This window comes from Eptatretus burgeri, chromosome 4 (genome assembly GCF_056783735.1).
Source record: "Eptatretus burgeri isolate ZD-2024b chromosome 4, Ebu_testis_v1, whole genome shotgun sequence".
Taxonomy (NCBI): domain Eukaryota; kingdom Metazoa; phylum Chordata; class Myxini; order Myxiniformes; family Myxinidae; genus Eptatretus; species Eptatretus burgeri.
Window position 1 is genome coordinate 93841507 of NC_140964.1, and position 25860 is coordinate 93867366.

The window sequence follows — 25860 nt, forward strand, 5'->3', positions numbered from 1 at the left end:
GAACAATATATTGGTGATAAAGTGGGAAAACAGAGGAATTAACCAAGTGTCCAAACGGTCTTAGGGCATAATGTCACACATTCTATTTTCGCAACTTGTTTTGATGTATTTTTAAACTTAACATCTCCAAAATATCAATTTCTACAGGAAGAACTTCTTTCATATTGGTATTTTATTTTTCAATCAAATGTAAAGTATACTCAACTTACACAATTGATATAGCATAGAAACATAGCAGCAATAATCACAACATTAAGGTGATCTTAAAACATGAACAGAACAATATATTGGCAACATAAATAACAACATTACAGCAATGAAAGCAGACACGTGTCAGCAAAAAGGCCTGAGGCCTAGTTAGGCCCGAAGCCTGAAAGCACTGTGTTTGCATGTGTACAGTACTTTGTTTGCTTTCATCACCAGAAATGACAGTCAGTGAGGGTTTTGTGGTTCTTTCTGGCAGAAGTAACTTCCACTCTGCTTTCCTGGAATCTCGCTTCACTCCCGATCGCAGTCGCACTTTCATGAGAAGCACTTTCTGTTCACTTTTGAGTCAACATCTGCTTGGTAGTACCACCTGCTTACCCGAACCGTGCATCTTACTGGGATAAGCGCATTTCAGTTTGTTACATGTTGCCCGCTTCATATGGTGCCAAGAAGAAGTGATAACTTTGGCATTCCAATTTTTTTTCTGACTTTGTTGTAGTTACCTCTGCCACCAAAGGTGGATGGAGGTTAAGTTTTCACCCCTGTCTGTCAGTTTGTTTGTTTGTCTGTGAGCAGGATATTTCAAAAAGTTGTGGACGGATTTGGACTAAATAAGTGATTCTTCACCATTGAGAGATAGGGCCAAAATTATATATGAGACGATATCTCAAAAAGTTGTGGGCGGATTCGCCCAAGCTTGGTGGACAGGTTGGATATGTGACAAGGACTAATTGATTCGATTTTGGTGAAGATCCGAATCCAGATCCAAATATGAGAATTCAACATTTTTTTAAACTACTTCTTCACCATTGAGATATGGGGCGAGAAATGATATATAGCATGATGTATCAAAAAGTTGTGGATGAGTTATGACAAAACGAGGTTGATGAGTTAGGTCAGTGACAAGAACAAGGTAATTTGATTTTGGTTGGGGTCTAGATCCAGATCTGACATATCAGTGGAAAGCAAAACATAAACTCTTCAGCCTGGCGGAGGTTTGCTCTCCACCAAGTGCTGCTCCAGTGTTTGTTGTTGTTCCAAACTTCCACCGAACACTTACTTGCAGGTTTCTGTGCGTATCTCTCTCTTTTCCTGTTTTTAATTCCCCTGATTATTGCATCCAATTTCTGTTCCACTATTCGTATGCCTTCCTACCTTGCCTTATAACCATGTCTCCTCACTCTTCCAATGAGCATAATATTAATATCAGATCATGAAACATCCTCTAATACAGAGTGTCATTTCTGCCAAAGCAGTTTCTATGGCTGGGGTTACCTCCCTGGATAGGTTGCCCTCTAACACAGGAATTTAGAGCAGGAATTTTTAATATGACCAGGGTGCATGCCAGAGTCAGGATTCAAACCCAGGATAGACAGCTTGGAGGCAAGTGTGCACACGTCCAGGCAATCCTGCCAGTCCTCAAAATATTCGTTACAAAAAATAATGAATTAAATATCATAAGGTAAGTGTGAAATATCATGACGTTAGAGTCCATTGATTTATTATGTATGCATATAATGGTGTAAATTTATAACCTGCCTCATTCCCTCCCCACCAACCCTCCCCCCCCCAAACAAACAAACAAACAAACAAAGTAAGATCAGTATCCATATGGTATGTAATAACTGCATGGCTCCTTTTACTTGGCTGATAACTGTTATGAAACTTCTTAGAGAACTCCCTAAACGAGAGACGTCTTTGGAGTTTAAAAGACAGCAAGCCGATGGTAATAAATAAATAAATACACAAACAGATAAACCTCAGATTCTGCTAATTGCAGTCCTTTCTGTTTTCTTCATTACCCCACACGCATATCACAAATTGGGGTTAAGCATTACACGACTTTCAAAATGACGGATGGATGCTAAATGAGGCCTTTCAAGCACGTGGTGTGTGTGTGTGTGTGTGTGTGTGTGTGTGTGTGTGTGTGTGTGTGTGTGTGTGTGTGTGTGTGTGTGTGTGTGTTCACACTGATTCAGTCCTGCTCACCAGGCACTTTTAACCTGCCTTTACTCGTGCGAAATCTGTGGTTCAAATCATCTTTAAAACATAATTTTCAGCATTTAGTCGAAAGAGTGGTAAATTCAAAATGGTTAACCATAATTTTTTTTTGGGATATACAAGATGGCGGCGAGGAGGAGGTAGCATGCTTTGTCGCCTCCCTCTCTCCTGGGATGGAAAGGACCGAGGGGCACATTGAATACAACTGTTTTGAAGGCAGTGAAGACGAAGCTGAAAACGGCAGCTTCGATGGAAACAAATGCCATGCACAAGGCGCCCTTTATCATGCCGTTCGACATGCATTTGCGACGCGGTCTGGGCCTGCAGCTTGGCGGGACTTGTTGAACTCATGCTGCTGGGAGAGAAGACCCGAGCTTTGGCGACTCCCTCTTGTAAAGTTGTCCCGCGAAGGGCGACAGAAGCCGAGTCTTGTGGGATTGTGGACAGCGCCAAATACAACGACTTCTATAGGAGTGAGAACCGAGTATGGCAGCTTTGGTGATGCTGAGGGCTGCGCAGGTGATGCCTAAGTTGTACTGAACAATGTGTTTGGGATGCAGCCTGGCCTTATGACTTGTTGGGTTTTGCTGTTCTAATCATGCTGAGAATGAAGGCCCGAGCTTTGGCGACTCCCTTTTTGCCAAGTTTTGCCCACATGGGACTGAATTCTGTGGGATTTCGGACTACGCCAAATGCAACTTCAATGGGAGCGAGAACAGAGCCGATGATGGCAGATTTGGTGAAGCCGAGGCCCGCGCAAAAGACGCCTGGAGTTGCACTGATCGACATGCGTTTGGGACGCAGCCTGACCTTGCCTTGCGGCTTGTTGGGTTTTCGCCGACTATCGCGTCAAGGAACGATGAGACCGAGTAGGAAGTGACCCTGACCAGGCCTACCCCAGAGGCCACACGGGAGGTCGTGTGGATCTACATCACCATTTCAGGGACAGAGATGGAAATGGAACTTGGTCCAAGGAGACAGCTTGGTCCATGAGATGTGGTTCTTTGCTGGGTTGAAGATGGATGCTTCAGGACCAGGGAAGGCTCTGTTCCATCTTCGAGACTCGTGAGTGGAGATGACGACTGGTGGCGGCGGCGCGACACATGCATGCACACACGCACACATACACACTTCAACTTTAAGCAATATATGGAAAAAATCTCATATAATTTGTCTTCTGGCCCCAGAACCAAACAAACAATATACTTCGACCAGCTCTCACTGCTCCTGTATAGATATGTCCTTCCCATCGGTCGTCAGAAGCAACTAATCCAGATACACAGTTCATTCACTGGTGGTGATCTCTTGAGGTCAAGGGGGGGGGGGGCGGTTGGGAGGTTTTGTAGCACATGCCCGGGCCTTGCATAGACCCACATGGTCGGGAGTTTGTTGGGGGAGCTGAGAAGGTTCTCAAACTCTTTTGTTGTGCAGAGGCACAGTCCTTTCTCTCAGGTACTTTTCCAAGTATTTTTGGCTTCTTTCAGAGACTTTATGAACCATTTCAGCTAATAATCCTTATCCTGGACACAATATATTTCATTTCGCCCCAAACTCGGCAGTTTCATGGGGTTTCTGGGTATGTGCAGCGGATCACGTCATTTTGAAAGTAGCGTATTGCTTCACTCTGTCTATCAGTCTATTTCTAAGATTCAGGATTGAATTTTATATTGTGAATTTTATCTGAATTGAATTTTATGTTTTGAACACTGTAGAACATGAATCGGAACACGAACCTGTAGTTGTATCAGTAATTTAGCTCTGAATTTGGTAAATTGTGCGGAATCTCGTCTTGAGTGCACATGCGCACAGAGGAGTAAAGTATTTTCTTTATTTGTAACTTGGTGGAAAAGAAGGTGATCAGTGGTGGTACACTTCCTATTCAACGCTGTTTTTTTTTTTCTCCAGTCTTTTAAAACTTTTATTTAATTTCAATTGAATTATAATATTTGAACATTGCAGAACACAAATTGCTTTCTTGGCACTTCCAAAAACCTTCAGATTAGCAGTACTTGGGCAAAATTGTACACCATCTCAAGCAATCATTTTTCGTGTGCTCTGAGGATGGAACAACAGTGACATTCAGACAAAAATGCTGATGCCAAGCCATGCAACTACAGAGCGAACTTCGTCCAAAATAAGTTTGTTTAAGTGCACCCTTTTCTCAAAGATTGTTCCAAAATCGTCAGTTTCTCCAAGAGTAGTTTCCAGAAGGTTCAGCTTGCCACTGTTCCTTTTGATCCATTGGCTTTGTATGGTTGCCATTGCGCCTGCTATTCGAAGTTTACGAACAAAGCTAACCAATGTATATAGTGCTCAGAAACACAAAGCAAGAGTTGAAAAACCCCTTCCCATGCCCTTTCTTGATGACTGGTATAATATTTTATTGCTGTTATAAAGTAAACTTTATTAATGGTTACTGTATTACTACCACCAGTACTAGTACTCTGTGTGGAGGCAGATTTAGGGCTGTCAAAGCAGCCTCACTGTACAGACTATGCTGGGTTGTAATTGGCATTGCCTTCCCAGCAGTAGTTAGGCCAGGAATTTGGAATTTGGAATTTGGCCATGGTGGCCGGTGATAACTCGTTTACGCTGTGTGAAGGACACCATGGGATCTTTAACATCCACCAACCTAATGCCAGCAGACGCGATGCCCAATTTAATGTCCATCCGAGTGATGGTACACCCATTGATGAATCACCCTGCTTGTGAAACACAGGGATGACAATTTTTAGCTGTGTCGGGATTCAAACCCGGCTGGATAGTTGAAAGGTGAGTGCAGATGCTTCTCGGCTGTCCTCCCACTAATTATGGATTGATTTGACATGATATACCATCCTCGCAGACCGTTGGTGCTGCCGAAGCAGTTTCTTGGTAAGGGTTATACTGGGTCATTTGCCATTGCCTTCCCATCATTGTTTGTCCGTGCTCTACCTTTTAAATGCTGATCATCAAGCAAGGAAGCAGCACGCACTTTTTACGTCTTTGGTATGACTTGGGTGGGTTTTGAACCACCGACCTCACAGACTCAGAGCAGACACTTAGTTATGGCTACACCTGCATTAAAACCAAAAGTGAACTATAAAATAGCATTGTTAGTCATCATAGTTTATACATTACCATTACTGTCATGCTCAAAACATTTTTATTCTGACCTTGTTCATGCTGTGTATGAAACTCTCTTAAAATCTGATATTCCTCAAGATGGTATAAAGGTTTTCCAATCAGGACCTAAAACGGTTTTGATGGTTGCACGCTCCAGAGAACACCCTCACACCTGCGCTTAAAAATATCGCAATTTCTGGAACCATTATTCCATCCTGGCATCATGTTGACCTCCTTCATGGCGGCTGATTCATATCTCACCACCTGGTATGGCTTGTGCAAGGAATGTTGGACACAGTGCCCCATCATGCCTTTATTTTGATTCCACTGCCTATGTCTGTCCATTTACTTAAGTTGCATATTTAGGTAAAACATAAAAATCTACAGTTACCAAAAGCATTGAGACGATGAGGACCTCTAATACAGTACTTCTTCAACAACCCTAATTGTTCCTTCCTCAGTGTGGGGTCGGCTGGGGAACATTTTTGGCCCAGGCACTGACTACTCAGGCCTGACATTTGACTGAAAGTGGCAGGAAAGTGTAATTTGTTCAGAGTGCCGGTGATAATGTGCATGCTATTTGTGAAAGACTCTGGTAAAGATCCCAGACTTCAGGGTGTAATTGTTTGAGTGTTTGCTCTGAATAGGGGAGGTCAGTGGTTCATAATACCTGCCAAGTAATAACACGAAACTTTAAAAAAGGACCACTGGACCTGTAACTTATTGAGACCCTGGCCTAATGTTGTAACCAAGATTTGGTAGCATTCTGACTGTTGGGTCTGGAGAAGAAGTTTTTTTTTAAAGGAATTTACAGATTTTTTCCCAATAATTTACTAAGTCTGCCATTTTGACACACTTTTAGTCACGTGATCGGCATGGCCTCCACAATTTAACATCAGTATCCCATCCTAATGTTGTATCCCAAATTTGGGAGCATTCAGACTTGTGGGTCTGGAGAAGATTTTTGAAGGAATTTACCAAGTTCACCATTTTGACCTTCCTAGTCGTGTGACCGGAACAAGTTGGTGAAATCCCGTTACCAGTCAGGGACGGAACCTTGCTGCCACATTTCAGCCGGATCGACCCAGCGGTTTGGCAGGAGAAGCCGAAATAGGCGACGGACGGTCGGACAGACAGTGCATAGTGCACAGTGATAATACTGTACCTCATCTGGAATTCCAATTCCAGATGAGGTAAAAATGGGATGTGTTGCTTCCTTGGTTGATGGTTAAAACATTTAAAAAGAATAGAACATGGACAAGTAACCCGAGGTAAGTAATCATAGTACAAGCATTGTTGGCCTTTTATGCCTGCTGTTGGCTTAATGGTTAGGGTGGTGGGCTTGAGATCCAAAGATCCTGAGTTCAAATCCCCCTTTGCTGTTGAATTAATACCAGGTGGGGTTAACCCGACCTGTCATCCTTCCGAGGTCGGCAAAATGAGTGCCAGCATGCTGGTATCCTGTGTCGGAGTGGTGACCCATCCAGGATTGTGCCCAATAGCCAAGGAGACTGTTTAGGCAGCACCAATGCTCCGCACGGAGTATGGTTCCGATGGATGGATGGATGGCCTTTTGGCCTCCTCCGTTTACGTCCCTTGTAAAGCAATATATATTTATTTAATGTATACAATGCCCCTTTTGTAGTTGGCTGCGAGATTCATACACAATCTGGATTGATCAAAGGTGAATGTGCATACCTCCAGGCTATCCTGACAACCCTCGAGACTATAAGGAAATATTTGGGATAATCCATTCACAGATACGTATTCCATTTCTGAGGAGGTTTCATTTGTACATCATGTATCGGGTGTCCCTACATCATGCTTGGTAGATGTGACAACAGACGTCATAATCGCACTATTCCTCCTTCGGAGCTAGTGCAGCTCATGGTGGATCGTGTTCTATTGATTCCTGCGTGCAATGTTACAAGACGTCCTGTAGATTGGTTCGAAGTCATTGCTCTGGGCCATGGTCACTGAAGATCTTCAGTGTTGTTGTCCTCGAGGCAATTCATTAACAGACACAACAGTGTGAGCAATGTGCATTATCCTGCTGCCCGATTCAAGGGTTCAGTATTCTCCGGTGGTGCAGAATTGATCAAAACTTCTCAAATTCGACGCCATGATATAAAGCACCTGTTGCAGTTGAGGGATGGGGGTTATTAAAATCCCCCATTTTTGGCATATATGACATGTACAAGTGGCTATTTCGTTTACACTTGGCTTTCACATTAAACGTTTCCACTTAGCTTATTCTCAGTAACAAATCACCCTGAATGACCTACCCGAAGGGCATTGATTGGAAGTTATGTTGAATGACTCTCGGTAGTAATGTCAAAGGTAGAAGGTATACTGGACAGATTGTCAATGAGGAAGGAGAGTGATTTCGGCTGAAAATACGTGATTATTATGATTGTAGAAACGGGGAATTAAAGTATTTGAAGAACAACATGTCTGTGTTGCGATAAATGTGGACAAATGATGCAGATAAGAGTTAGGAGGAACACTGGAAAGTTCTCATGGATATTAAAAACGTAATTTTCCACATCCCCATTATTAATGTGTGATCCAAAAGCAACCGAGCAGTTGAATTGTTTTCAGGGTAGCGATTATATAGATTGTGAGCAGACGTCCTGCTGGAAGCCAGTTCACCTCTTGGTACATGGTGGGGCTGCCGAGGTGTTTACAAACCAGAAAGGAGGTCAGTAATGACCCAAGGGTTTGATGTTGCATTCCAATTGCTTACAAATACAAAAGGAAACCATTTTGCTCTTAACTGCTTGCATTCCTGGTTATTGGAAGGTGTACTTGCATGGTCAGACCTCCACCACATGTAAGTTTCCGTAGTGGACGCAATCACTGATATGTAGATGGGTTGTTGCAAAGCGGTTTCTAACATGGCGTCATGCCTTGCCACGTGCACCAGTGAGAAGTAACGTGTCTGTCATTTATGTCTTGTGGTCAGGAAAGTTTGAAACCGTTGGGCGCTCGCAAGGGAATGCTGCTCGAGTGCATCTGAGTACCGCAGTCTAATGAAAGCATACGTGTGAATATTACAGAAAGTGTTGTCCTGTACAGAAGTGCTAGGATGTAGTGGGTTGTCAAAATGCATCTGATTTCATAGCCGAGACAGGTCTCCACTCCAGGTCACTGATTCATTGCAGGGCCCTCATGGGGAAGCAGATCTGGAATCAGACAGGGATTGGGAATGAGGACAGGTTACCGGCACACAATCAGTTATTCATGTCAAAACGCGTCGTATGACCTATAACGTCTGCAAGCAAATGGAACAAGCAGATTAGTGTCCCCCCTAGTGTTTCTGAACGACAGTGTACTCATTAATGTGACACCATACCTGTAAAGCACCAGCTTGGCGGTTTATAGTCGGGTCGGGAATCAAACCCCCATTAAACGACTCAAAGGTGAGTTTTCTACTTCTGAGCTATCTTCTCATCCCCATAAGGTATAAAAGGCATCTTCCTGCCAAATGGCCACTGTCTTACAGAGGACGAAGATACTGCAGTTTCTGCCACCAGCCCCCTTTAGTTATCCACGACCAGGCTCGTACATTTATAACAAAGGAAAATAATTCCCAACTGAGCACAAAGCTCCTAATGCTGGCACCTTAGGTTCAAATACCATTGTCTCCTATAATACAGTACTCTCGTCAGATTGCTGTTGTGTCATAATCTCCTAAACAAGGAGATATTTCATCCGATTCTTCTTGGAATTCATGAAAAACTATAGACCGTCTCCCAATAAATATACTTCCAACGGAGGAGATAAGACTTTTTCCCTTTTTCAAAATGTTTCAGAACCAAAAACATGACGAATTGCAATGACATTAGGAAACAGGCTACATCTGATAAGAATCCGAGACTCTCCTTGAAGCTCCTTTGAAAAGGAGTCGCGTCGGTGCTGGTGCTGGGTTTTGCTTCTGCAGGACCATTCATTGATGCTTGAGAAAATATATATATATATATATGATCTTTTTATAGGAACACTGATTTGTGTTTCACCTTTGGAAGGATGTTGCAGGAGTAACACACTTCCCTTTGAGCTGTCTAGACTGGGTTTGATTCCCGACTTGACTGTAAACTGGCAAATTGGTGCTTTGCATGGAGGGTGTTGCATAGCAAAGTGGTGTGCATGGTGTCCTGTCTGATAGCAATTAGTTGATGGGGATTATCCCATAGTGTCTCTGACTAGCCTGCCCAAACCTGAGCACAATGCTAAACCCCGAGACATGAAGAGTCACATGAAGTAAGGAGAGAGGGAGGGAGTGAGGAGGTGATGGAGGAGGATGAGGGCGAGAAGAATTAGTCAACCATTGAAATTTTTTTCCCCAAAAAGCATAATGAAACAACAATAAATGCCAAAATTGATTTGCTGAAGGCTGTGATTAAAAAAAAAACAAAAAAAAAAAACAAAAGTGAGGAACCACAGGAGAAAAGAAATGTCTCTTTGGCAGTTTCTGACCACCATGGCCTGGTGGACAAAGCTGGCGCCTTAGGGAAGTGGCAAGGTTTGTTGCGAGTCGAGGCAAACATTGTGAGCATCTCAGCTAAAAGTTACCGCCAAGCGGTGAATAGTTGTGCCTGCGGTTGCTGATCCAGCTGAGGCTCATCTGGCAATGGCAGCAGAGTGTTGTGGCATTAACGTTCCGTTCAAATAATATAACGACATTCGAAAAGGCTCAAGAATGAGTCACCGGACTTCCTTCAAATTCTGTCTGTAGCTCCGTCTTATTAGCCTTGTGAGTGTGCTTTCTTCCCCTTTCTACCACCATTGTCATTATGAACGCCACGAATCCTTGGTTACTCAACTCCTCCACAAACATGGACACCTATTTGGGAGGGGGAAGGGAGAAGGATGGTCAAAAAGCTTTTCCTTTTCAAAAAGGCTTTGGAGCCAAAAAGAGGACTTCTTTTCAAATGCCATCAGCAAACTCACTCCTCTCCTCCCTCCTCCGAGTTCACCGGTAAGAGGGTAACACTGGCTGGGAACTACAAAGAGGAGGACTAGCATTAGTGCTGAGTTGCTGGTGCAGGATCTCATCTTGGTGGTTGTGGTGTCACCGTTTTCACCCCCATATTCCATTAACTTTTTGCCAGAAAAATAATAAATATGAATAAGTCAGTCTCTGACTCATTTGGTGAAAGAAATATTTGTAAAAACCAAGGCTTGCTGTGATTGGTCTGTTCTGACTGTTTCCATTAAAATGTTACAACTTGGAGCCAAGTTATCCAGGCGTATTACACCATCATGGTAACCAAACAGTTCCACTCAACTCAACCAAGTATGACAGTTGGTAAAAAGGATTTGAGCCGAATCCCGAAATAGCATGGCTTGAGTCAAAAATGTTGTGACATAAAATATAATTCCCTTTACATCTTCTTTAACTTCTACAATTATTTCCATGTTCTTGTTGTCAGGTCAGGCCAGATCAGATCCTATTGTCAGGTAAGGCCAGATCAGATCATGGACCTGCTACAGGTACCATGTAAACCTGTGCTAAGGCCAAAGTCACATTTGGCACGGCGGCCGTGGGGTCTCCAAAATCTACGGCCACTAGCAATTATACGGCGGCCACAGTATTTCCACGGTCACACAATGTAGCAGTCACATAAGTTTTTATTTTTGGGGAGCCACATGGCGTATTTATAAATTGTGGAGACCGGAAACATGGGGGTGCCGGACGGTCTTCGATTTGATGTCGCACGGTGACCTTAGGGCGTTCCTGCTGCGGCCATAGAATTTTCAAGGCAGACGCAAGGTGCCCACAGGGGGGCCGCAGGGGGGCCCGAAGGCGAACGTGCGGCCAGACGGACGGTAACGAGTGGGTTTATTTTTTTTACCAGTTCTTTTGTTTCGGCTTGTCGAATTGCTACGGTGAATATAGAAATGAAAAAAGTTATAACTCCGCGCTATAATTCCACGGCGACCCTACAGCCTGTAAAATATAGCCATGCGGCGATGGGCCACCCTGAGGGCACCTCAGAAACTCTGCGGCCGCCGCACGTTTCTGTCAATTCAGAGGGCGTACGGCCGCCGTATCCTCGCCATAAAGCAAATGTGACTTAGGCCTAAATCGGGATGCCCTTTGGAGGATCCTTGGTCTTCGTGGGATGCCACCAAAACTGATTGTCTGAACTATACTCTGGTGCTGATGTGGTGGTTCCATCTCTGATTTATTTCCAGGTGTTACTGGAGTTCCTCAGGGGTGTGTATACTGGTCCCCACACTTTTCAGTGCTTGTATGGACTGGATTCTAGGGAGGATGTTGGAGAGATCTAGCTGTGGTGCATTGTTTGGGAAAGTGAAGGCCATCGACTTTGATTTCACAGATGATGCAGTCATCTTTGTGGAGATTGGATATCCTTTTGGTGGCCCTCTAGGTGCTGAATGAGGAGATGGAGCCACTGGGATTACAGGTCTCAAGCCAAAGGTCCAGCCTTTCAATGACATATTGGATGCTGCTGTCTTGTCTGTACTGCTCTGTGGTTAGGATATGGAGGTCACAGTGAGATTCACTTACCTTGGCAGTGATATTCATGTCTCTGCATGTTGTGAGCTACAAGTCGATTGATGCCTGGGTCGGGCGTGGAGAGTCATGGATTCACTGGACAATGGGGCGTGGAGCTGTTGGAACCAATGCAGGAGTTTGAGTGAGACTTGGACTTAGAATCTCAGACAAAGACTTAACTCCTTCGGTACTAGGTCTTTTTGGAGAATCCTTGGCTATCGCTGGTTGGATTTTTGTCTTACGAGTGTTTACTTAGAAAGACTCATCTGAGATATATTACTTGTATAGTTTGTGAGCATCAGCTGCGGCTATATGGCCATGTGGCTTGTTTTCCTGACGCTGATCCTGCTCAACAGATTGTCTCAGCATTGGAGCTTCGTGAGTGGAGGAGGCCAGCGGGTTGACCACGTGCCTCATGGTAGCAGCAGGTTAATCAGTATCTCATGGATGTGGGGATAGGTTTGCATTTGGCTGGGGGATGGCCAGACGGCGGCCCCTGTCGTACGGGCGGAAAGTGGATGTGGCGACGCACTGCTCCGACTCATGCTCCCATACCTGACCTGACCTGTTCTTGTGGTGTTGGCTGGGGGAAGATTTTGGCCTGATCTTTCACGAACAGACTGGCCAGGTCTGATACCCAATTAAGTTGTTAGTGCAGGAATTTGGAAATTAACGATGGTACCGGCGACAATTCACATACTCTTCACAAAGGACACTGTGGGGTCTTTAACATCCACCAACTAATGCTAGCAGCCAGGATGCCAGTTATCGTCCATCCAAGGGATGGCACACACATTGATGAATCGCCCTGCTGGTGAAACATCAGGACGACAGTTTATAGTGAGATCGGGTTTCAAATCCAGGTTCCACAGCTTAGAGGTGAGTGTGCATACCTCCAGGCCATCCTGCCAGCTTATAATTCCCTTTACAATATTTGCATCTTTATATTACTAAAACTCTCATCTTGTATATTGGATTCGCTATATTTGCTAGATATCCCTTATTGTCGGGTTTTCCGTCTGTCTGTCTATTTCTGTCTGTCTATGGCTGTTTATTGATTTGTGTGTGTCTGCAACGCGAGGCTCCACAGCACGAACCAGCAAACCGATTTCGATGAAACTTTGCCAACATGTGGAATATATACTGGGAACGTGCGCGTTTGAATTTTTTTGCCAAGCAACCACCCGTTGCTGTGCAGCGGCCGAAAAACAGCGTACAGTATTTTCAATACTTGTCCTTCAGTTTTGAATGTGGAGAAGCGAGACTTCGGGATTAAAAACTTCGAGATATTTAGAAAATTTCACTCAAGCCAATTTTTGATCGAGGCTTTATTTTTCAAATGGTAGTCCTTCAAAAATTGGGTGTCTATTCACCATCATTTTTTATGAGGGGCTGAGGAAAGTGGGCGGAGCTTAGGGAAAGTGGATGTGGTTGATGAAAAGTGGGAGTGGTGTAGGAAAGTGGGCGTGGCTTATGAAAAATATTGTGTGGCTCAAGAGGTGTGGTCAAACAAGAGCATTGAGAGAAGATTATCGCGTTGTGTGTGTGTGTGTGTGTGTGTGTGTGTGTGTGTGTGTGTGTGTGTGTGTGTGTGTGTGTGTGTGTGTGTGTGTGTGTGTGTGTGTGTGTGTGTGTCTGCAACGTGAGGTTCCACAGCACAAACCAGCAAACCGATTATTTTTCAAATGGTAGTCCTTCTAAAATAGGGTGTCTATTTAACGTCATTTTTTATGAGGAGTGTCAGTTGGCAAAATACGCAATAGGAAAAATCTTGCCAGGCATAGGAACAATTGTATGTGAACCAATACGTCTTGGCAATGAATCTTCGTCGGTGGATTGGTCAGAATGAAAAGCATAATATCCAGCGCTTTGATCCTTGCGAATCCCTCGTCGCCTACCGGCTTGTATGTATGTATGTATGTATGTATGTATGTATGTATGTATGTATGTATGTTCCCGAAATACAGCCAAAACGGTACACGAGAGTGCAAAAAATTTCCACCCACCTTACTCACCATTCTCCTGCGGTGTGCAGTATCAAGTTTCGTTCAAATCGGGCAACGAAAAAATTATTCAAAAATCAATTCCCGATTCAGTCAAGTACTCTTCGGGATTATTTGATCAATGCAGACAATATCAGTGGTATAGTTCGCTGGAGCTATCTTTTTTATTTTTTGAAATGATTTTTTTTATTAACCGCTGTCACAACGGGAACCCAACGGGTTCACAGGTCGTCTAGTAGATTATAAAACTCAGTTTCAATCAAAAACCACAGCCTCCATCAGCCAGAGCATATAAAGAGTCGAGGAGAGTGGTGTGCAGGACCAGAAAGTAGGTGGTAAATGAGACCACCAATCTGTCTTTGCTGTGAAAGTGATAGGCCCATCGACTCAGCTTCAGCAGGGGAGATTGCAATGATCGTGAAGGCCTTGGTTTCCACAGCATCAATCTGAGAAAGGTGTGGAGCAGTGGTGCCAGCTCAGAGGGGAGAGCGGTACTCCATCAAGCTGAAGGCCTTATAGGTGGATAGAAGTTCAGGTGTGCCAAGGAAGGTCTTTGCACAAGGGAGGATAACCACTAGGCAGCTGGCTTCGGAGGCCAACTAAGAAATGTGGGTTGTCCAAGAAAGACAATGGCTGATAATGAGACACAAAAGTTTGAGTGACTGAACGTCTTCATGAGGATTGTTAAGAAAGGAGATGGAGGGTTTGTCAGAGGTTTTTTTTTTTTTAGGATAGACAGAGTGTGTGTGAGATTTCTCAGGATTGAAATAGAGTACATATTCCAGCTTAGCATTGTATCAACGTCTGCAGAGAGGGAAGAGGCTGCTGATTGTCTATCAGTTGACATGTTTCGCATTCACATGTGAACCCTCATTAGGGATCCGAGGTTCAAATCCAATGGACAATAAGTGTTTGCCTGTTGTCTATTAATGAAGGAGGTTATGTTTTCACCCCTTCCTGACTGTTTGTTTGTTACTTGCAAAGTCGAAGATTTTTCAAGTATAATTGGTCAGTTGATTTTGTTATTCTGTCTGTCTGTCTGTTTGCCTTTTTATCGCCGACAGGTCACAATTTTAAACCGATCTTCACAAAACTTCACCACATTGTACAGTTTGTCATAAGGAAGAAGCCTATTGTATTTCAGGTCAAAAGGTCAACATAGGCCAAAGGTCAACAACTTAGCTGAGATTTCTATATTCCTCAATTTTCATCCGATTGACTTGAAATTTTAAGAGGAGTTATATTTCAGGTCACTGAATTCAACTAGCCAATTATTTTTGAGGTCAACATCGGCTAAAGGTCAACAACTTCGGTGAGATTTCTAAAATCCTCAATTTTCATTTTATTGACTTGAAATTTGAAGAGGATTTATATTTTTGGTCACTGAATTCAACCATCCATTATTTTTGAAGTCAACATCGACCAAAAGGTCAGCATAGGCTAAAGGTCAACAACTAAGGTGATATTTCTAAAATCCTCAATTTTCATCTGATTGACTTGTAATTTGAAGAGGATTTATACTTCAGGTCAAGGAATTCAAGCAGCGAATTATTTTTGTTTTTCAACAAAGACCAAAAAGTTAACATAGGCCCAAGGTCAAACAACTAAGGTGGTATTTCTGAAATCCTCAATTTTCTTCTCATTCACTTGAAATTTGAAGAGGATTTGCATATCATGTCAATGAATTCAACCACCAAGTATTTTTGAGGTCAACATAGGCCAAAAGGACCACATAGGTCGAATTTCTAAAATTGTCAATTTTCATCTGATTGACTTGAAATTTGAAGAGGACTTGCAAATTTGGTCATTTGATTCAACCACCAATTATTTTTGAGGTCAATTGTGTTCAATGGATTTTGCAAGTATCGTGCTCTGCACGGCGTCTTCTTTTTGTTACTTGCAAAATCGAAGATTTTTCAAGTATATTGGTTGGCCGATTTCGTTATTGTGTCTATCTGTCTGTCTGTCTGTTTGTTGCCGACAGGTTGCAATTTTAAACCGATCTTCTCGAAACTTCACCACATGGTGGAGTTTGTCAAAAGGAAGAAGCTTATCTTTTGAGGTCAAAAGGTCAAAAGATCAACATCGGCCAAAGGTCAATAACTTCGATGAGATTTATAAAATCCTCAATTTTCATCTGATTGACTTGAAATTTCAAGAGGATTTATACTTTAGGTCACGGAATTCAACGAGACAATTCTTTTTGAGGTCAAAAGGTCAAAGGTCAACTCAAGGTCAAACTTCTAAAATAATCAAATTTCATGTGAAAAATCATCAATTTTCATCTGATTAACCTGATAATTAAGCAGCAATTGCACAGCGCATCACTAAATTAGAAAACCAACCATTTTTTGAGGTGCAATCGTTAAAGGTGAACTCAAGGTCAAACTTCTAAAATCATCAAGTTCAATCTGAAAAAATAATCAATTTTCATCAGATTGACCTGAGCTTTCATTAAGATTGTCAATTTCAATCTTAATGAAATGGGCAATTTGATGTATCCATTGCAACCTTTGGAGGAGGGGGGGGGGTGGATTTTGCATGACGTCTTTTTCTTGTTACTTGCAAAATCGAAGATTTTTAATGTATATTGGTCAGTAGATTTTGTTATCTGTCTGTCTGTTTGTCAATCGCCTTCAGGTCACAATTTAAAACTAATCTTCATGAAACCACCAAGTTGTAGAGGTAGTCTCAACTGAAAAGCCTATTGATTTTGAGGTCAAAGGTCAAAGCTTAATTTGAGGTCAGATTTCTAGAATCGTCATTTTCATCCGATTGATATGAAATTTGAAGAGGATTTGTATTTTAGGTCATAAAATTAAACCACACAATTATTTTTGAGGTCAACATCGACCAAATGGTCATCATGGGCCAAAGGTCAACAACGAAGCTGGAATTTCTAAAATTGTCAATTTTCATTCAATTGACTTGGGATTTGAAGAGGAGTTGCATATTTAGTTATTGAATTCAATCACCAATTATTGTTGAGGTCGTATTTGTTTTATGGATTTTGCCAGTATCATGTTATGCATGACATCTTTCTTGTTTGTCTGATTGTCTGTCTGAGTGAAGGATATCTTAAAATTTGTTGATGGATCCGGATGAAATTTGGTGGGCAGGTTGGTTGTGTGACAAGGACGAACTGAGTAGATTTGGGTGAAGATCCGGATCTGAATCCGACGACTAGAATTTTTAAAGTGATTCTTGACCATTGAGAGATAGGCCGAAAAATGATATATATTACGATATTGCAAAAAGTTTTGGACGGATTCGGTTGAAACTTGGTGGATAGGTTTTTGTGTGTGACCACGACGAATTGTTTAGATTTTGGTGAAGATCTGAATCTGGATCTGGATAGGAGAATTATGTAAGTGATTCTTTACCTTTGAAAGACTGGGCCAAAGACGATTATATGGCATGATATTTCCAAAATGTATTGGGCCTGATATGTTCTCGTGGATCAGGCATTATGTGGCAGAGGTATGTGCTCTACCAAGTACCCTTCTAGTTTATAAATGTATTGGGCCCGATATGTTCTTATGGATCATGCATTACGTGGCAGAGGTATGCGCTCTCCCGAATGCCCTTCTAGTTATTAATGTTAAAAGTATAATCTTTCTGTGGTGCTCTGACCAAAGACAGGTTTATTGCTGCCAAAGCAGCCCCATAGCAAGGAATACTCTGGGTGGATTGCCTTTGCCTTCCCAGCATTAGTCAGGACAGTAATTTCCTCGTATGAGTAAGCAAAAAGAAGGGTTAAGCAATTGGATGACTGTCTCTCTGTCTCCAGACGTCGATCAATGATCGAGGAACTATTTAATTTATATTGAATGTAATATTTTGATAAATGTAAAACACGAAGCAGAATAAGAACCTGCAGTTTAACAGTACTTTGGCACTGAATTTGTCAAATTGTACGGAATGTCGTCCCAATTGAACATGTGCAGAGAAGTGAGTTTTGTTTTAGTCTGTCTATCATCAGTCAACCAGAATTGAAAATCATTCCAAACAGGAAACTTACTGTTTTTAAGGATATTATAAAGGACACGACTACCAGGCACAAAAATAACTAATGTAACGTGTTAAGTAAGGTGATGTAAAAGATGGTGCATTAACAGTGGTGAACTTTTGAAAAAAGTTTTTTTTTTTCCATAACATTTAAAATCTTTATTTTATTTCAACTGAATTATATATTTGAACACGAGAACACAAATCGTCTTCTTGGCACTTTCAAAAAAGCTTTCATTTTGCAGTACTTTGCCAAAATATTACACCATCTCAACCAATCAAATTGGTCTCTCTCTCTCTCTCTCTCTCTCTCTCTCTCTCTCTCTCTCTCTCTCTCTCTCTCTCTCTCTCTCTCTCTCTCTCTCTCTCTCTCTCTCTCTCTCTCTCTTTCTCTCTTTCTCTCTTTCTCTCTTTCTCTCTTTCTCTCTTTCTCTCTTTCTCTCTTTCTCTCTTTCTCTCTTTCTCTCTTTCTCTCTTTCTCTCTTTCTCTCTTTCTCTCTTTCTCTCTTTCTCTCTTTCTCTCTTTCTCTCTTTCTCTCTTTCTCTCTTTCGTTAGCAACCTTACCATGTCCTGTATGAACTCTCTAGATTGTAATTTGTTCAGGGGGCTGGCAATGAACTCCCCTACTCTTTGCTAAAGATGCCATGAGATATTTAAAGTCCACCAACTAATGCTCGTAGACAGGACACCCAGCTTACCCTCCAATGGAGGGACATGGAAATTTATGATGCAACACTCTGCCGAGAAAGCACCCCAACTTGACCGTTTTTACTTCTGATGGCAATTGAAACTAGAGAGCTTCGAGGCAACTACCTTCCCCTGTGTCTTCTTGTGGGACATACAAGTACACTGATGTATACTCATGTCATTGTCCTGCATGCAATTTATGTACAAGCTCTTTTATGTCCCTCAGATCAATACTATAACTCAGAGGTTATAGAACACCTTACCACACACAGTCTTGAGAAAAAGGACATGGGAAGGGTCTTTTCATCTCTTGCTTTGCGTTTCCAACCACAATCTATATTTCACACGAGCAACATTTTTTTATGAATCTCGATATTCTCCAATTCTGAGAGTGCTTGCGGCATATCGGATTGGTCGAGATGGTGTAAAATGGCTTAATATTTTGCCGAAGAACCGTACTGCTAAACTGGAGGTTTTTGGCAGTGCCAACAAGGTGATTTGTGTTCTACACTGTTCAAGTATATAATTATATTTTTTTTAAATAATAAAAGTTTTCACGGCTGCTGAAAAAAGAAAACCTTTTTTTCCCCCCGAAGTTTGCCGCCGTTGATGCACCATCTTTTACATCACTTTATTTAACACATTATATTCATTCTTCGTGCCTGCTTTTTGTGTCCTTTATGATGCTTGAAAAACAGTTTCCTGACTTTTTATTTTATTTTATTATTATTATTATTTTCAATTTTGTTTGAAATTCTCAATTTATTTTATTTTAAATTTTGAATGAATTTCAATTTCATTTCAATGAAAAAAAATTTAAATTATTTTCAATTTATTATTTTCTTTTCATTTTTTTTTCAATTTTGGAATTATTTTCAATCTAATTTTCAATGGAATTATTTTCAATTTCGTTTGATTGCCAGGCAGGCAGACAGACTAAAACAAACTCTGTGCATGTGCGCTCAGGACGAGATTTCCTACAATTTGCCAAATTCACAGCCAAAGTACTGCTAAACTGAAGGTTCGTGTTCAGATTCTTGCTCCACAGTGTTCAAAATATTGAATTAAATTGAAATTAAGTTGTTCCTCTATTTTATACTGACATCTGTAGACAGACAGAGTGAACCAATTAGTTAACCCCACTTTGCTCCTTGTGCATAGCGTAATAAGACATCGAGGTTGGCTGATCATAATAAATCATTGGCTGAAATCATAATAAGGGATGAGAGATGATTCCAGGAGTGGGTCTCTCTCCACACACCTACCTCGACCCTCGACTGCATAATGATGAAAACTTTGCTAACGGGAAAAAATATGATTTTGAATGACTTGAAATGAACTGTTCACAATATTATCTACACAGTGGATATTCTACACATCTTCAGAGCAAATCATTGGAAGCAAAAGCTTGGGAATGAAAAAGTGTCTGCAAGCTGTATGTTGAGAATACTTATGAGGAATCTGAAGAAGTAATGACAGTAAACTATTGAACAAACATTGGTGGCAGTTATAAAGGATCCAGAATCGCTTATTGAGCAAGGTTGCATCTCATGATGAAACTCGTTTACCATTTCAATCCTGAATCAAAACCACTAAATATGGCCTGGCAGCACCTTGATTCCCTTGCATCATGCAAATCACAAATTCATGCAAATATATATATATATTTATATATATATATATATATATATATATATATATATATATATATATATATATATATATGTATATCTATATATATTTATCTATATATTTATATATGTATATATATATATATATATATATATATATATATATATATATAGATACCTAAATATATATATATTTATATATATATATATATATATGTATACATACCTACATGATGTGAAGCTCATTCTAACCACGAAATGAATGACTGATATGAAAGTTCGGTACCTTCCGGGTGACGTCGACAGCTTAAATTTTCCGTGCCGATGGACATCGAAGCCAATACACTCACAAAAATCACAGAACCGTCAGAAAGCACTCACTGCAAGTGAAAATTTAAATAACCGAAAATAAATAAATGAAAAAAATAAATGCAGGTGACCGACCCGAGACAATGGGAAAGCACGGTTCATTATTGCTTACAATGCATCAGCATACCCTGCTACAACACACACACACACACACACACACACACACACACACACACACACACACACACACACACACACACACACACACACACACACACACACACACACACACACACACACACACACACACACACACACACATATATATATATCAAATACGTGAGGAAAATATGGTCTGGGAGGATAACTTTGGCCTTAGAGGGATGTGAGTGTGTCTTTGTGCTATCTAGCCTGGGTTTGATCCCAGAACCAGATATAAACTGTCATGTTGGTGTTTCACATGCAGGGCGAGGCATCAATGTGTGGTGCCGTCCCTCGGATGGGTAGTAGAACAGTCCAGGTCGTCGATGGAAGTGAAAGCCGAAACAGTGTCTTTCACGAAGAGTAGGCGAGTAATTATCACTGGCATTGTGGACAAATTACAAATTCCTGCCACTTTCACTTGAACAGCAGGTCTAGCCAGCTAGTTCATGAAAGATTTGGGCCAAAAACCTTTTTTTCCCAGCCTTCCCCAGAAGAAGATGGGAATCATTGAGGTCTTCAAAGAAGTGGTAATAGTGGGAGAAAATTAGGAAGGAAAATAGAATTTTTTTTCTCATTAATATTCACTTATATGCTGCATTTTAAAAATTAAGTTCACATTTCTTGGACATTTGTGAGTTTCTCGTTCCCAAAAGCATTTTCTACACAATCTCACGTGTGGACCTTTTATTCGATTGATATGCAGTCTATATGTGTGTATATATATATATATATATATATATATATATATATATATATATATATATATATATATATATATATATATATATATATATATATATATATGTGTGTGTATCTGTGAGACGACGAGGTGAATATGAACGTCTGAGCGTTTTAGCAAAAGCAAGAAACATATCAAAGGGTGCTTTTCGATGACCAATGTCTGACCGATCGATCTACTAAGATCTGTCAGGCCACAGCACACGATAGTACGCCACTGTTTCACACCAGGTCATCTTACATCTCACTTTCCCAGCTCCATCCAAACCTCACACAGATTGCCTGTAGATTTGCGGTTTGAGGTGTAGAGGAAACTAGTAAAGTGTTAAAGAGCAAAACATGTTCAGTTAATTTTGATTACATGTCAATGGTACATGATACCAAGCATGTTGATTGATAAATTACTTATCTTCATGATCGGATCAAAATTTCTTTTGAAGTCGCTTTCTCCAGTTAATCATCTGCGTATTATTCTGTATAATTAATTTCGATTGAACTAGATTAAAAAAGCACAATATTCATAACAGATTATAAATATTCCTAATAATAATATTGATAAACAATATTTCATAGTTTGTAAGCTGGCAGGTATGCCAGCTAAATAAAATAAGATAAAAAATAAGTATCCACACTCACATCTATGCTGTCTAACTTGGGTTCGAATCTTGGCCCAGGTATAAACTGCCATCTTGGTGTTTCACAGGTGGGTAGAGTGATACATCAATGTGTGTGCTGTCCCTTGGATGGACCTTAAACTGGGTGTCCCATCTGTCAGCATTTGTTGGTTGATGTTAAAGATCCGACAAAATCCTTTGTGAAGAGTAGGTAAGCTATCACTGGCACTGTGGCCAAATTACAAATTCCTGCACAAATTACCTCCAGTCGAACGTCATGCCTGTCCAGCCAGTTCGTGAAAGACTGGAACAAAAAACAGTCTCCAGCCGACCTCACATGAAGCTGGGAATAATTGTTGCTCTAGTAGTAGTAGTAGTAGTAGTAGTTCATAGAAAAAATAAATGCTCATGCTGCTGCTATGCAGAATTTTTTTTATATGCAGAGTCGAGGCTCATGAAAGAGCGAGAACACTGTACGGATCAGGATACAACAGAACAAAAGGAAGAGAAGAAAGAGGAGGAAACACCAACAGCGGGTTGATGGACAAAATAGAGGAAGACTTGTCAAATATTCATGGATGTAGGAAGGAATGAGGGGAAGCGGAGGACGCATGCAGTGGACAAGATGGATACAGAGCAAACTCCCAGGAAGGAAGAACTGGGAATTTGGAAAGAGAAGGGCTTGGAGGTGAGGGGTCGGGAGGGCTAACGGGTGTAGAAAAGATCATGGTTTTGGATGGGGGATGATCTGAGATGGTGGTGAACAGCTGTTTTGAAGACCTGCAGGGAAGAATGGGATTGAAGGGAATATGGAAGTTGGCTTCACAGGTGGTAAGAAGGAACAAATGAGAGGAGGTGAGCAGTGACACTGGACCATAACCCCAACCCGAGCTCTTATATGATATAGCATTCCTTTCAAGAGGTGTGAAGCTGCCTATAAAATCTACCAATATTGGGAGATAGGATAGCCAGCTTAACACAAATATTGTTAGATCGGACAGTCAGCCGAACAATGCAGCTGTAGAATATTGCTAAACATGGATATCATGCTAACAGCCTGTTGATATTACAGATGGGATCAAGGAAATAATTGTGATACCTTGCTTAAGAGTCCATGTTCCGGTGAGTTTGATGATCTGGTCTCTGCTCACCTCACGATGCTGAGATCCCAGCCTCAAATCCCATATATTCTGTATATTTGTCCATATATTTGTCCATATACTGTCTCTATACTGCCAATGCATAATATGTACAAGTTCAAGCTCCTCCACGAACCTGAGATTGAGGTAAAAAGCCATTTCCATGACAGCTGTTTGTGTCAGAGCAAGGTTTTCGAAGAAGAGCCACGAGCAGGTCGTTGAGATGTTTGGTTTCAATCTTTTGGCGCAATCTGTGCTCCCAGCTGAAAATTATCTGCTCGAGTTGGGCAAGAGAGCTTTCCACGTCTGATAACATCCTCTGGAAGATAAACATGCCTTCGTTTTCACAAGCCATACCTTGCGAAAGAGCCTTTCGTTCTTTCTATTCTTTGCTGTTATTTTTGATTTCATCATAAAGATGTTTTGCATTTTTCAGAATTTCATTCTCATTTACAAAAGGCACTCTCACGGGTTTTAGACAAAGTGTTTTCAACGTGGACGAGGTGCAGAGATTTCGTTGAGTGTGTAAGAGAAGGAATGTTAAAGTTGGACTGGCAACGGATTGTGTCGTTTGGAAAATGTTGATCGATTTTACAATTTGGAAAAGTATTGAAAATCCTTCAATTGACCTTAAACTCTTCTCTGTGTCTCTATAACTCTTCACAGAGCATCTGTGCCACCGAAGCAGCTTACCAAGCAAGGCATTATTCTGGGTTGTTTGCCATTGCCTTCCCAGCAGAACTCAGAGCAAGAACTTAGAATTTGTTCAGGGTGCCGGCAATAGCTCACCTGCTCTTCATGAATGGCACCATAGGATCTTTAACGTCCACCAACTAATGCCGGCATATGTAGACGCCGAGTTTAAGGTCCATCCGAGGGACGGTACAACCATTGATGAATCACTCTGCCTGTGGAACACCAGGATGACAGTTTATAGCTGGGGTGGGATTCAAACCCTGCAATAGACAACTTAGAGACAACTGCATAGACAACAGTTGAAGGTGATTGTAAGTAAGTAAGAAAGGGTGTTAAAATTATTCTACATAACATATGTACAAATTTTTGGAAGTGGAGTCCTGTACTCTTGACGAAGCATTGGGGGCACGCGGAGTCGGGACAAGTTGAGAAAGTTCTGTGGCCGAGAGCCGACCCTGTACAGGTGTCCACTTGGTCTTGGGGTGCAGCAATTTCCATCCTGTGTGGCCAAGGGAATCGAATGCACACGAGTGTGACCAACGCATCGAGGCTTTACCCATCACACGCAACCACCAAGCCACAGCAGTTTTACATTGGGTGATTTCTTCTTGGCAAAAGGGATATACCAGAATATACCTTTACCTTCTGTATATACTTACATTTTAAACGGTGTGGTGAAGAGATCTTGAGCGACAAAAAGATGGTGTGTGGTGCTGAGATGGTATGGTATGCACCAGCCTCTTTAAAGAGTGTTGGTGTTGCCAAAGCAGTTTCGTTGCAAGGGGTTATACTGGGTGGTTTGCCATTGCTTTCCCAGTAATCAGTCAGGGCAGGGTTTGCAATTTGTTCAGGGTGCCGGCACTAGCTCGCCTACTCTTCAGAAAGGACACCGTGACATCTTTAACGTCCACCAACTCATGCTGGGAGTTGGGACACCCAGTTTAGTGTCTATCCAAGGAGCAGCGCACACATTGATGAATCACCCTGCCTGTGAAACACCAAGATGACAGTTTACAGCTGGGTTGGGATTATAACCCAAGCTAGACAGCTCAGAAGTGAGTGTTTATACCAGTAGGCTATCCTGCCAGCACTGTATGGGATTACACTATGCATATACAGTACAGTGTCCATAGAAGGCCAACACCCCCTTTCAAAATTTTCACTTTTTGTTGCCTTAAAGCCTGGAATTAAACGTCATCAAATCAGACTTTTTCCACCTTTATTTACACATCGTAACCCACAACTTCCAAGTGAAAAAACAAATTCTACAAATTTCAGGAAATTAATTAAAAACACAAAACTAGAATATCTTGGTTGGATAAGTGCCCACCCCCCTTATAATAGCAATTGTACATTAGCTCAGGTGTAACCCATCACCTTCAAAATCACACACCAAGTTAACTGGCCTCCACCTGTGTTAATTTGTAGTGATTCTGATTATTTCAGAATAAAAGCAGCTGTTCCTGGAGGTTTCCCCTGCTGGGTAGTGCATTTCATAGCAAAGACTCAACCATGAGCACCAAGGAGCTTTCAAAAGACCCCCAGGATAAAGTTGTGGAAAGGCACACATCAGGGGATGGGTATAAAAATATTTCAAAGGCCTTCAATATCTCTTGGAGGACAGTCAAGAAAATCATTAAGAAGTGGAAGGCGTGTGGTACCATCAAGACCTTGCTGAGATCAGGCAGTCCCTCCAAATTGGATGACCAAGCAAGGAGGAGACTGACCAGAGAGGCCACCAAGAGGCCAATAGCAACTTCGAAAGAGTTACATGCCTTTACGGCAAAGAATGGTCACTGTGTGCACGTGACAACAATATCCCAAGCACTCCACAAGTCTGGCCTGTATGGTGGGGTGGCAAGAAGGAAGCCATTAGTCAAAAAGCCCACCTTGAGTCCCATTTGAGGTTTGCACAAAAAACACTCCGGAGATTCTGAAGCCATGCGGCAAAAAGTTTTGTGGTCTGACAAAACCAAGACAGAACTTTTGGG

General features: G+C 41.6%; 1 long non-coding RNA gene across 2 annotated transcripts; it reads right to left on the reverse strand.

Annotated features, from left to right (window-relative positions):
• Nucleotides 1-150: 150 nt before the first annotated feature.
• Nucleotides 151-24962, reverse strand: LOC147028698 (uncharacterized). Of its 2 annotated transcripts, none has more exons than XR_015057673.1 (3): nt 24529-24962; nt 23134-24368; nt 151-8498 (listed from the first exon to the last, which is right to left on the reverse strand). It is a non-coding gene; the product is annotated as an uncharacterized LOC147028698 (long non-coding RNA). The 2 variants fall into 2 exon arrangements; XR_015057674.1 differs by lacking the exon at nt 151-8498 and having other exon boundaries at nt 20842-24081; nt 24230-24368; nt 24529-24959.
• Between the last annotated feature and the right edge of the window lie 898 nt (nt 24963-25860).